This window comes from Mytilus galloprovincialis, chromosome 11, assembly GCF_965363235.1.
Source record: "Mytilus galloprovincialis chromosome 11, xbMytGall1.hap1.1, whole genome shotgun sequence".
Lineage (NCBI taxonomy): Eukaryota > Metazoa > Mollusca > Bivalvia > Mytilida > Mytilidae > Mytilus > Mytilus galloprovincialis.
In genome coordinates this window covers 4,158,192-4,172,001 of record NC_134848.1, presented here as the reverse complement: position 1 = coordinate 4,172,001, position 13,810 = coordinate 4,158,192, and the positions used below count along the sequence as shown (strand labels likewise).

Below are 13,810 nucleotides of genomic sequence, written 5' to 3'. Positions count from 1 at the left end.
CTTATCAGATGGATGTCTAATCAGATGGATGTCTAATCAGATGGATGTCTAATCAGATGGATGTCTAATCAGATGGATGTCTAATCAGATGAATGTCTATTTGATGGATGTGTAATCAGATGGATGTCTAATCAGATGGATGTCTAATCAGATGGATGTCTAATCAGATGGATGTGTAAACAGATGGATGTCTAATCAGATGGATGTCTAATCAGATCGCTGTCTAATCAGATGATGTCTAATCAGATGGATGTCTAATCAGATGGATGTTTAATCAGATGGATGTCTAATCAGATGGATGTGTAATTAGATGGATGTGTAATCAGATGGATGTCTTATCAAATGGATGTCTAATCAGATGGATGTGTAAGCAGATGGATGTCTAATCAGATGGATGTCTAATCAGATGGATGTCTAATCAGATGGATGCCTAATCAGATGGATGTCTATTTGATGGATGTCTAATCAGATGGATGTGTAATCAGTTGGATGTGTAATCAGATGGATGTCTTATCAGATGGATTTCTAATCATATGGATGTGTAATCAGATGGATGTGTAATCAGATAGATGTCTAATCAGATGGATGTCTAATCAGATGGATGTGTAATCAGATGGATGTGTAATCAGATGGATGTCTAATCAGATGGATGCCTAATCAGATGGATGTCTAATCAGATGGATGTGTAATCAGATGGATGTGTAATCAAATGGATTTCTAATCAGATGGATGTGTAAACAGATGGATGTCTAATCAGATGGATGTGTAATCAGATGGATGTCTAATCAGATGGATGTCTAATCAGATTGATGTCTATTTGATGGATGTCTATTTGATGGATGTCTAATCAGATGGATGTGTAATCAGATGGATGTCTCATCAGATGGATGTGTAATCAGATGGATGTCTCATCAGATGGATGTGTAATCAGATGGATGTGTAATCAGATGGATGTCTAATTAGATGGATGTGTAATCAGATCGCTGTCTAATCAGATGGATGTCTAATCAGATGGATATCTAATCAGATGGATGTTTAATCAGATGGATGTCTAATCAGATGGATGTGTAATTAGATTGATGTCTAATCAGATGGAAATCTAATCAGATGGATGTCTAATCAGATGGATGTCTAATCAGATGGATGTGTAATCAGATGGATATGTAATCAGAGTGTCTAATCAGATGGATGTCTAATCAGATGGAAGTCTAATCAGATGGATGTCTAATCAGATGGATGTCGAATCAGATGAATATCTATTTGATGGATGTCTAATCAGATGGATGTGTAATCAGATGGATGTCTAATCAGATGGATGTCTAATCAGATGGATATAAAATCAGAGTGTCTAATCAGATGGATGTCTTATCAGATGGATGTCTAATCAGATGGATGTCTAATCAGATGGATGTCTATTCAGATGGATGTCTAATCAGATGAATGTCAATTTGATGGATGTCTAATCAGATGGATGTGTAATCAGATGGATGTCTAATCAGATGGATGTCTAATCAGATGGATGTCTAATCAGATGGATGTGTAAATAGATGGATGTCTAATCAGATGTATGTCTAATCAGATCGCTGTCTAATCAGATGGATGTCTAATCAGATGGATGTCTAATCAGATGGATGTTTAATCAGATGGATGTCTAATCAGATGGATGTGTAATCAGATGGATATCTAATCAGATGGATGTCTAATCAGATGGATGTCTATTTGATGGATGTCTAATCAGATGGATGTGTAATTAGATAGATGTGTAATCAGATGGATGTCTTATCAGATGGATGTCTGATGAGATGAATGTCTGATCAGATGGATGTCTAATCAGATGGATGTCTAATCAGATGGATGTGTAATCAGATGGATGTGTAATCAGATGGATGCCTAATCAGATGGATGTCTAATCAGATGGATGTCTAATCAGATGGATGTCTATTTGATGGATGTGTAATCAGATGGATGTCTAATCAGATGGATGTCTAATCAGATGGATGTCTAATTAGATGGATATCTGGATTGAGTGTTGTATAAACCCTTTGGCAATTTAATCCTTTAGCAAATACTTTATTTCTACTGTATTTCATTATTTCAATTACTGCGATAGTTGTTACTGTAAAGGTTTTATATGAAAATAAAATTTTATTGATATCTGTATTTTTTAAATGCAGATACCCTTATTCGTATAACATTTTTGATGTGTTTGACTTTGATTTTGCCATTTGAATACGGACTTTCCGTTTTGTTTTCAAGAATGCAATTCAATCAGCCCAATAAAACTAAATGAAAATGTCCGATGGATTTCTAATCAGATGGATGTCTAATCAGATGGATGTGTAATCAGATGGATGTCTTATCAGATGGATGTCTAATCAGATGGATGTCTAATCAGATAGATGTCTAATCAGATGGATGTGTAATCAGATGGATGTGTAATCACATGGATGTCTAATCAGATGGATGTGTAATCAGATGGATGTGTAATCAGATGGATGTGTAATCACATGGATGTCTAATCAGATGGATGTGTAATCAGATGGATGTCTAATCAGATGGATGTGTAATCAGATGGATGTCTAATCAGATGGATGTCTAATCAGATGGATGTCTAATCAGATGGATGTCTAAACAGATGGATGTGTAATCAGATGGATGGCTTATCAGATGGATGTCTAATCAGATGGATGTGTAATCAGATGGATGTGTAATCAGATGAATGTCTAATCAGATGGATGTCTAATCAGATGGATTTCTAATCAGATGGATGTGTAATCAGATGGATGTCTAATCAGATGGATGTCTAATCAAATGGATGTCTAATCAGATGGATGTCTAATCAGATGGATGTGTAATCAGATGGATGTGTAATCAGATGAATGTGTAATGAGATGGATGTCTAATCAGATGGATGTCTAATCAGATGGATGTCTAATCAGATGGATGTCTAATCAGATGGATGTCTAATCAGATGGATGTCTATTTGATGGATGTCTAATCAGATGGATGTGTAATCAGTTGGATGTGTAATCAGATAGATGTCTAATCAGATGGATTTCTAATCAGATGGATGTGTAATCAGATGGATGTGTAATCAGATGGATGTGTAATCAGATGGATGTCTAATCAGATGTATGTCTAATCAGATGAATGTCTAATCAGATGGATGCCTAATCAGATGGATGTCTATTTGATGGATGTGTAATCAGATGGATGTGTAATCAGTTGGATGTGTAATCAGATGGATGTCTTATCAGATGGATTTCTAATCAGATGGATGTGTAATCAGATGGATGTGTAATCAGATGGATGTCTTATCAGATGGATGTCTAATCAGATGGATGTGTAATCAGATGGATGTGTAATCAGATGGATTTCTAATCAGATGGATGTCTAATCAGATGGATGTCTAATCAGATGGATGTGTAATCAGATGGATGTGTAATCAAATGGATTTCTAATCAGATGGATGTGTAAACAGATGGATGTCTAATCAGATGGATGTCTAATCAGATGATGTCTAATCAGATGGATGTCTATTTGATGGATATCTATTTGATGGATGTCTAATCAGATGGATGTGTAATCAGATGGATGTGTAATCAGATGGATGTCTCATCAGATGGATGTGTAATCAGATGGATGTCTCATCAGATGGATGTGTAATCAGATGGATGTCTAATTAGATGGATGTCTAATCAGATGGATGTCTAATCAGGTGGAAATCTAATCAGATGGATGTCTAATCAGATGGATGTCTAATCAGATGGATGTCTAATCAGATGGATGTGTAATCAGATGGATATGTAATCAGAGTGTCTAATCAGATGGATGTCTAATCAGATGAATGTCTATTTGATGGATGTCTAATCAGATGGATGTGTAATCAGATGGATGTCTAATCAGATGGATGTCTAATCAGATGGATGTGTAAACAGATGGATGTCTAATCAGATGGATGTCTAATCAGATGGATGTCTAATCAGATGGAAGTCTAATCAGATGGATGTCTAATCAGATGGATGTCTAATCAGATGGATGTCTAATCAGATGGATGTGTAATCAGATGGATATGTAATCAGAGTGTCTAATCAGATGAATGTCTTATCAGATGGATGTCTAATCAGATGGATGTCTAATCAGATGGATGTCTAATCAGATGGATGTCTAATCAGATGAATGTCTATTTGATGGATGTTTAATCAGATGGATGTGTAATCAGATGGATGTCTAATCAGATGGATGTCTAATCAGATGGATGTGTAAACAGATGGATGTCTAATCAGATGGATGTCTAATCAGATCGCTGTCTAATCAGATGGATGTCTAATCAGATGGATGTCTAATCAGATGGATGTTTAATCAGATGGATGTCTAATCAGATGGATGTGTAATCAGATGGATGTCTAATCAGATGGATGTCTAATCAGATGGATGTCTATTTGATGGATTTCTAATCAGATGGATGTGTAATCAGATGGATGTCTAATCAGATGGATGTCTAATCAGATGGATGTGTAAACAGATGGATGTCTAATCAGATGGATGTCTAATCAGATCGCTGTCTAATCAGATGGATGTCTAATCAGATGGATGTTTAATCAGATGGATGTCTAATCAGATGGATGTGTAATTAGATGGATGTGTAATCAGATGGATGTCTTATCAGATGGATGTCTAATCAGATGGATGTGTAAGCAGATGGATGTCTAATCAGATGGATGTCTAATCAGATGGATGTCTAATCAGATGGATGCCTAATCAGATGGATGTCTATTTGATGGATGTCTAATCAGATGGATGTGTAATCAGTTGGATGTGTAGTCAGATGGATGTCTTATCAGATGGATGTCTAATTAGATGGATGTCTAATCAGATGGATGTCTAATCAGATGGATGTGTAATCAGATGGATGTGTAATCAGATGGATGTCTAATCAGATGGATGTCTAATCAGATGGATGTCTAATCAGATGGATGTGTAATCAGATGGATGTGTAATCAAATGGATTTCTAATCAGATGGATGTGTAAACAGATGGATGTCTAATCAGATGGATGTGTAATCAGATGGATGTCTAATCAGATGGATGTCTAATCAGATGGATGTCTATTTGATGGATGTGTATTTGCTGGATGTGTAATCAGATGGATGTGTAATCAGATGGATGTGTAATCAGATGGATGTCTCATCAGATGGATGTGTATTCAGATGGATGTCTCATCAGATGGATGTGTAATCAGATGGATGTCTAATTAGATGGATGTCTAATCAGATGGATGTCTAATCAGATGGAAATCTAATCAGATGGATGTCTAATCAGATGGATGTCTAATCAGATGGATGTCTAATCAGATGGATGTGTAATCAGATGGATATGTAATCAGAGTGTCTAATCAGATGGATGTCTAATCAGATGGATGTCTAATCAGATGGATGTCTAATCAGATGGATGTCGAATCAGATGAATGTCTATTTGATGGATGTCTAATCAGATGGATGTGTAATCAGATGGATATGTAATCAGATGGATGTCTAATCAGATGGATGTGTAAACAGATGGATGTCTAATCAGATGGATGTCTAATCAGATGGATGTCTAATCAGATGAAAGTCTAATCAGATGGATGTCTAATCAGATGGATGTCTAATCAGATGAATGTCTAATCAGATGGATGTGTAATCAGATGGATATGTAATCAGAGTGTCTAATCAGATGGATGTCTTATCAGATGGATGTCTAATCAGATGGATGTCTAATCAGATGGATGTCTAATCAGATGGATGTCTAATCAGATGGATGTCTAATCAGATGAATGTCTATTTGATGGATGTCTAATCAGATGGATGTGTAATCAGATGGATGTCTAATCAGATGGATGTCTAATCAGATGGATGTGTAAACAGATGGATGTCTAATCAGATGGATGTCTAATCAGATCGCTGTCTAATCAGATGGATGTCTAATCAGATGGATGTCGAATCAGATGGATGTTTAATCAGATGGATGTCTAATCAGATGGATGTGTAATCAGATGGATGTCTAATCCGATGGATGTCTAATCAGATGGATGTCTATTTGATGGATGTCTAATCAGATGGATGTGTAATTAGATGGATGTGTAATCAGATGGATGTCTTATCAGATGGATGTCTAATCAGATGGATGTGTAAGCAGATGGAAGTCTAATCAGATGGATGTCTAATCAGATGGATGTGTAATCAGATGGATGTGTAATCAGATGGATGTGTAATCAGATGGATGCCTAATCAGATGGATGTCTAATCAGATGGATGTCTAATCAGATGGATGTCTATTTGATGGATGTGTAATCAGATGGATGTGTAATCAGATGGATGTCTAATCAGATGGATGTGTAATCAGATGGATGTCTAATCAGATGGATGTCTAATCAGATGGATGTCTGGATTGAGTGTTGTATAAACCCTTTGGCAATTTAAGCCTTTAGCAAATACTTTATTTCTACTGTATTTCATTATTTCAATTACTGCGATAGTTGTTACTGTAAAGGTTTTATATGAAAATAAAATTTTATTGATATCTGTATTTTTTAAATGCAGATACCCTTATTCGTTTAACATTTTTAATGTGTTTGACTTTGATTTTGCCATTTGAATACGGACTTTCCGTTTTGAATTTTCCTCAGAGTTCGGTATTTTTGTTAATTTACTGTTTTCTTGATAATGACCTGTTGCCTTAACAGATTATTGTTTATGTGTTTAGTTTCTGAGAAAGGTATGAACGTGGTTTTCTTTATTGTTTCTTTATTGTATAACATATGAAATAGGTGAAGTTTAATCCTAACTTCCATAGATTTCTCCTATACTATGAACACTTTTTACTATTTTTTTTGTAGATACAAGATTAGTGAAAGAAGCAAGTATCAACAATAGAATATTGCAGTCAATTGTCAAAGAGTTGCATCAAGATAAAGAAAAACCAAAGCATGACATATTGGAGATATCTTCATCAGATCAGATATCAACAGATGATAATAAGGACACAATCACCAAAAATATTGAACATGACAAAGAACCTCAACCCAAAATGAATTATCAGTTTGCTTATCCGGAGATTACAGAACCGCCGATTTCTAAACTGGCAAAGGATGAGCTGTTAAGTATAATCGGATCTGCTGTAGACTTACAAGACGAAGACGACTCTGCAAATTTAACAGTGTGGGATTTTGCTGGTGACATTGAGTATTACAACACACATCAAACGTTTTTGAATTCAGAAGCAATTTTTCTTGTCGTAGCAAATTTGCATGACATAGATGACACAGTATCCTACGGTTTGTAAAGTCAATTTGTGCTTCCTTATCAAATTTAAAGATATAATTATATTAAACGTAGATACGAATTATTCTTGATGTTCAGTTCATATAAAAACAATGAAACTAAACATTTAAGAAAGCAAATTTTAATGCGTGGCTTTTTTGTTAAATGATTTTTATTATTTGCTCTAAACAACACTACTTTTCGTGTTTCATTTAATATAGCCATTTATTATCTTGACTTCCATCTAGAAATTGACAATGAGGATCGGATGAAAACAAAATATCGTGACAAAAGAGATGACTTCAGCTTCCCAATTCATTTCCTATGTAGCAACATTCTAGCAGTGTCTTCCCATGAAGTGTATATCTCCAAATTGATACGATATTCTAGGACTTGTATTTTCTATCATGATGTCCTTATAAGAAGGTTGCTGCTCACAAAAAAGTTATCAAGCCAAGTGTCAAATAGGTGCAGTTGAAATTATCCCTTCTTAAAATTTACAGATGCCTTCAATAGTTGGTTTAACATCATTGAATATCTGTTTAAAAGATGACGACGGATATGTTCCAAAAGTCGCAACTACATTCCCGTCCAATTTTGTCTCGTATGTAACCTACCGAATTATACTTATCACCAGGTTTTTAAATACACAAACAACACGACGGGTGCACGTGTAGAGTAGAATCTTCCCTGAGTGTATGAAATCACCCCGTTTTTTGATTGGGTTTTCTGTTGCTCAGTCTTAAGTTTTCTACGTTGTGTTTTGAATATTTTTTGATTGTCGTTTTAGTCTTTGGCGTTCTTTGTCATGCCTTTGTCAGTTTATTTTCGTCTTATGATTATAAATGTTCCTTTGGTACCTTTCCCCTCTCTTTTACAAGTAAAATCGTGTAATATACTTGTAGCTAACCTATTTTATATAGTGCTTAAAAGATATCACCACAAATGTTGTTTTCTTCTTATCTCATACAAACATCCTTTTTTATACGACTGCAAATATATTGCGTTGTACGAAGACATTTGATTTCCAAGCAATAGCTTACATATTAGTGATTGGAAATTGATGAAATGTTACCATAAGGTTTCATGTAAAAAATGAAGGTTAGGATTGACTTTTGGGTCGATGGTCTGAACTGTTTAGAAAAAACAGAACAAAAACAAAACTTTTATAATACAAATGTATCAACTGTTCATTTCTTGACCATATTCAATGGGATTTAATTCAAAGTCTAGAACACTGTGGGTTCTTTATTATGCTGAATGGAACCGTATTTTTAGATTTGGAATTTTTGGCCCCATGTTTAAATTGATCCACATTGAGGTCCTATGGGTCCTAACAAAATTTGAATTCAATGGTGTTTTTTTTTATATGCTGAATCTAACTATGCAGAACTTCATGGTAGGTTTGTTTATAATTTTGTAAAAATAAATTTTTAGAAAGCTTTATATATATGTGTCAAATATTTAATCAGAATCCAAACTCAGATCTGTATCAAGCTTGCATGAATGAAGTGTCGATTTTCGCCCAAACTGTTTAGGGTTCGACCTCTTATCTCGTATCAAGCTGCGCCCCGCAATGCGTTTTATTAATGTATAGCGTTTTGCTTTCAGTACATGGAAAATTTACAGACTCCATCATTAAATTGGCTTTATTACCACAGATTACCGTAGGCGTGATCCATTAGTAGTTACCACAATATCGTTCTATTTCCGTTGACTCTGACCTACAAGTGAGACTTATCGCCGAATTTGTACTTTTTTTTTTCAGTAATCAGCCTTTTACAATCCCTTTACTAACTATAGTGTTAAGGGGTTTGATATATATATACAACAAAAAATTACTATATTTTTTGTTCTTCTACTGTGAATATATATTATTTAAATATCAACATTATAATAAAAAGTGGAAAGAAACAATCACATACACATACACACACTCTCGCACTTGCATTAACATAACATATATCTACTTGTGTATATCGGAAATTGATGAGACTCATTAAAGTGAGAGGGTTAGCGCTATAGAACCAGGTTTAATCCACCATTTTCTACATTTGAAAATGCCTGTACCAAGTCAGGAATATGACAGTTCTTTTTCATTCGTTTTTGATGCGTTTTGTTATTTGATTTTGCCATGTGATTATGGACTTTCCCAATTGATCTTCCTCTAAGTTCAGTATTTTTGTGATTTTACTTTTTGCAAAGAAAAATGTTATCTTTGTAAAGATCTGCTATTTATGAACTGTAAGTTTCATTTTTTATTTTATATCATTTGAATAAAAAATAATGGTGACTAATCGGTAAAAATGTAATCTACTAGGGCCCAGAATTTTTGAAAATAAGGTGTGGTACCATTTTTCTTTGCTATATAATGTTCATTTTCCTGATATTTTCTTATTTTTGCTAATAGCCCTATAATACTTAGTTTCTTTTCATACAATTTACATTTGTATATATAGTTCTTTGCAATAATAATGATCAAATTAAACAGTAAACTCTCATTTTGAAGACCAAGAAAAATGTGCTTCTTAGATAATGTAAAGTTCACAAAATATCTTTTCAATTTTTGTGAAAAAGATTGCCATATAAAATTTGTTATTAGACATTCATAGAATAAATGCTCCATGGTTTCATCAGAAACCTTACAAAAAGTACAAAGCCTTGAATCTTTAAGTTTTACTGCATACAAGAAAATATTAGTTTATTCTGTGTAAAAATTTGTATTGAAAAGTTCTTAAATAAGTGTCTTTACATGATTTTCTTAAAATAATATAATATTCTGACCAATCTGCAATTTCAATACCTAGTAATTCCTCCTATTGTAAGAACTTTTCTGTTGGCAGTTGCACATTTCTGTCAACAAGATCTTTGTATACAAACTTTGCTTTTTTGTTACACAATAATCTTTCCAAAAAATTATCAATACAGTTAAAAGTTACAAAATTTACATGAGCAATGTTTTCTTTTATATGTTCTCTCATATACTTTGGAATGTTTGCAATGAGACCATAATACTCTAAAAAAATTGTTTGTTTGAAGTCTTGGTCCTATCTGATCAAAATTTTAAAATTCCTTAGTCTCTAAGTTAATAAGGTCAAACAAAGACTGCACTCCCCTTCTCTGCCACTGAATAAAGTACGGAAAATCTACTAGAGGTGCGAAATTTAAGATATCTAATGACAAAATAACTTGAACAGAAATATTGGTAGCAGGCCTTGCTACATGAAAGCTAAAAACATACATCCTTCCAAAAAGGATTGCTAAGACTATCAGAGATTTCTCTGAGTTTCTCCTTTTGAAAATGCAATACTCTTTCTCCACCATACTGTTCCAGGCTTTTTAATAACAATGCTTGCCAACTACCATATAAATTGGATGAAAACCTCTTCATCCAGCCAATCTTAAGGAATATATTAAAATAATGTATATTAATCATGTTTAAACCTCCTTGTGGAATATCTCCAATTAAAGTACTTCATCTAATTCGATCAGGTTTTCCATTCCACATGGATTTAAAGAATAAAGTATTCAAATCATTTAATTTTGATTCTGCAAGTGCAAAAGTCTTGCTAATAGTAACCTTTCCCATAAGGGTTTATTTTCTATGTTGCCAACTCTTAAGAATGCCTGACACTTCCTTTATCTTTTTGGAGAAATTAATTTCTGGCATACTGTCAAGATCTAAAGTGAATTCAATTCCCAAAAGTTTAAAATTTGAAGAGCACCACTGAAGTTTTAAACCAGGACAGATAATCAGATCTGAATACTTTTTATTCCCAACCGAATTTGTACTTACCACAAACAACAAGATGGGTGCTGAATGTGTACCCTTCTTGAGCACCTTGATTCAACCCTGATTTATGCAAGGTTCAGTTTGTTCTCTCGGTTGTGTTCTATATAATGTTGTGCATACTTTTGTTTGTCTATTCTTTGGTTTTTTTTTTATCTGTTCGATCGTTATCGCTTTCTTTTTGACTGATGAATGTTGATTCGCCCGTGTGTAAATTTCGCCTCTTTTTAAACACTGATTTCAATAGTTATATTTTTTACTTGCAATATTATAACCATGATAACGGTCTGCAGGATAAATCATTATATATTTTTTTATTGAATGAAGTAATTATATTCTTAAGAACCATTTCAAGTGCAGTCATCCACCGAAATATTTAAATATTAATTTGTCTTTAATCACAGGCACATTCAATTTCTGGATGGATACAATACATTGTTATGGAAGCATAAACGACAAAACTGAAGCTGTATTGCTCGAAGGAGCTCACAACCTTCTAGACCCACCAGTTATTGCAATTGGTACACACAAGGACAAATTTCAGGTATTTATATCAAAGTAACAATGGAGTAGACATGTTAATTTAGTCTCTGTTTATAAAAACTTGACGACTGAATTAGCGCCTTTGAAAATATTTATGTAATGTTAACTTGTGTTTGTATAAAAACGGTATTCTAGTTAAGTTTAGACAATGGACATTGGAAATACTTCACCAATGTATAGGATCTATAAGATACGATTTGATCAAGTTGGCCACGACGTCTTACACATCTAACGGGTTGTTTATGAATCGCTGATTTAATGTTACGGAAGAGCGAGCGCAGTTTAAAAGGAAACTATGGAAATTGTTTCAGTCTAGATTGTACAATACATATTTCAATTAACTGTACAAATATGTACCTTTGTCATATTGAAAACAATGTATATCTTTTTCTGTCCTGTCAGTCATGCTTGTCAATGCTGATTGTCGTTTTTGTTTGTATACGCCCGTCAAAATATTGACGGGACGTATTATGGTATACAAATGTCCGGTGTCCGTTAGTCTGTCTGTCTGTCCGTCCCTCTGTCCGGCGTAAACATGTCGCACCGTAACTTGAGAATGACTTATCCAAATTTCATGAAACTTAATATAGTTTTTTCTTATGAGTGTCAAATGATCTGTATACTTTTTGATGAAAATAAGATTTAAACTTTTTGAGTTAGGACACTTTGTAACTAAAACAGGGGGTGTTTTTTCACATGTCGCACCGTATCTCAAAAACTATTTTTGATTATGGCTTAAAACTTTACAGACTTCTTAGTTATATTAAACTTAATATCTGTATACTTTTTGGTGATGATTCAAAATTTCATTTTTGAGTTATTGAATATTTTGTAAAAAAGGGGGAGGGTTTTTTTTTTACATGTCGTGCCATATCTCAAAAACAATTTATAATTATTGCTTAACACTTTACACATGTCTTTGTTATATTACTCTGAAGATCTGTATATTTTTTGGTGATGATTCAAAGTTTCATTTTTGAGTTATTGAGTATTTTGTTAAACAGGGGAGGTTTTTTTTACATGTCACGCCGTATCTCAAAAATAATTTATGATTTTTGCTTAAAACTTTACACACTTCTTTGTTATATTAATCTAAAGATCTGTATACTTTTTGGTTTTGATTCAAAACTTATTTTAGTGATATTTAGTTTTTTTGTAAAAAAACAGGGTTGGGGGGTTTCGCATGTCCCGCCGTGTCTAAAAAACAATAAATGGTTATTGCTTAAAACTTTCTCAGCTTAATTTCTTTACCTGTAATTAACTTTGTCCAATAAGATACAATTCTAGTTCTAATATTTATGATTATTGCAGAAAACTTCAACACAAGACGTCGGGCGTATCATGCGCTCATGGCGCAGCTGTTTATTAAAGTTGTGCTTGGTCTTTCTAATTGATGATTTTGCATCTCAAGGACTTTTTTGAATGAAGTGTGAATGAGATGATGCTAGAAGTACTGGGTTTTCTTTGATAAAAGATAAAAAATATAAGCAATGTTCATTTATCATCGAAGACATTTCTCAGATATATCGACCGCCGCTGATTTGATGGAAAAGTTAACGATCATCATTCAATAAATCTATTTTAAAGCTGCAATTGTATTGCAAACAAAAAAAAACGTCTATAGTTTCGTCTAATGTTAAACCTATCAATAAATTATTTAATTTCTCATATTTATAAATAACTAACTGGACTTTGCTAAACATTGACATTTCCTTATTTGTCAAAAGTATGATTATTCAAGTCACTAGACTGATTTAAATGTTCACCATCAATTTGATTTTTACAATGACTATATACACTTTTTTCTCTTAGCATGTGTTTTTGTCTGCTAATTTCAATAAGTAGTGTTTTATCACTCATTCTTAATTTTGTCAACTTCCGTTCTTATTTAGTAACACACTTTTTGCCCCAGTGTTCGATTCTTTATGAATATAGAAAATAAAAACTATTATTAAAAACCCAACAGTATACAGAACACAATGTTCATAGGAAAATTAAAACTGAGCAACATGAACACCTCTGAAAAACGGGGATTATTCTCAGATGCCCTGGGTGGGTTAACAGATGCTGAGGAAAAACCATATAGCCAGCTTAAAAACATCCCGATTGAAAACATATGAAACAATTCAATGCGAAAACTAACAGCCTAACTTATATCATAACAATTTACGAAAGC

General features: G+C 33.6%; 1 protein-coding gene across 2 annotated transcripts in view; it reads left to right on the top strand.

Annotated features, from left to right (window-relative positions):
• LOC143051536 (uncharacterized) overlaps positions 1-13,810 on the top strand; it is a 202,662-nt gene that overhangs the window by 39,936 nt on the left and 148,916 nt on the right. The window lies entirely within an intron of this gene.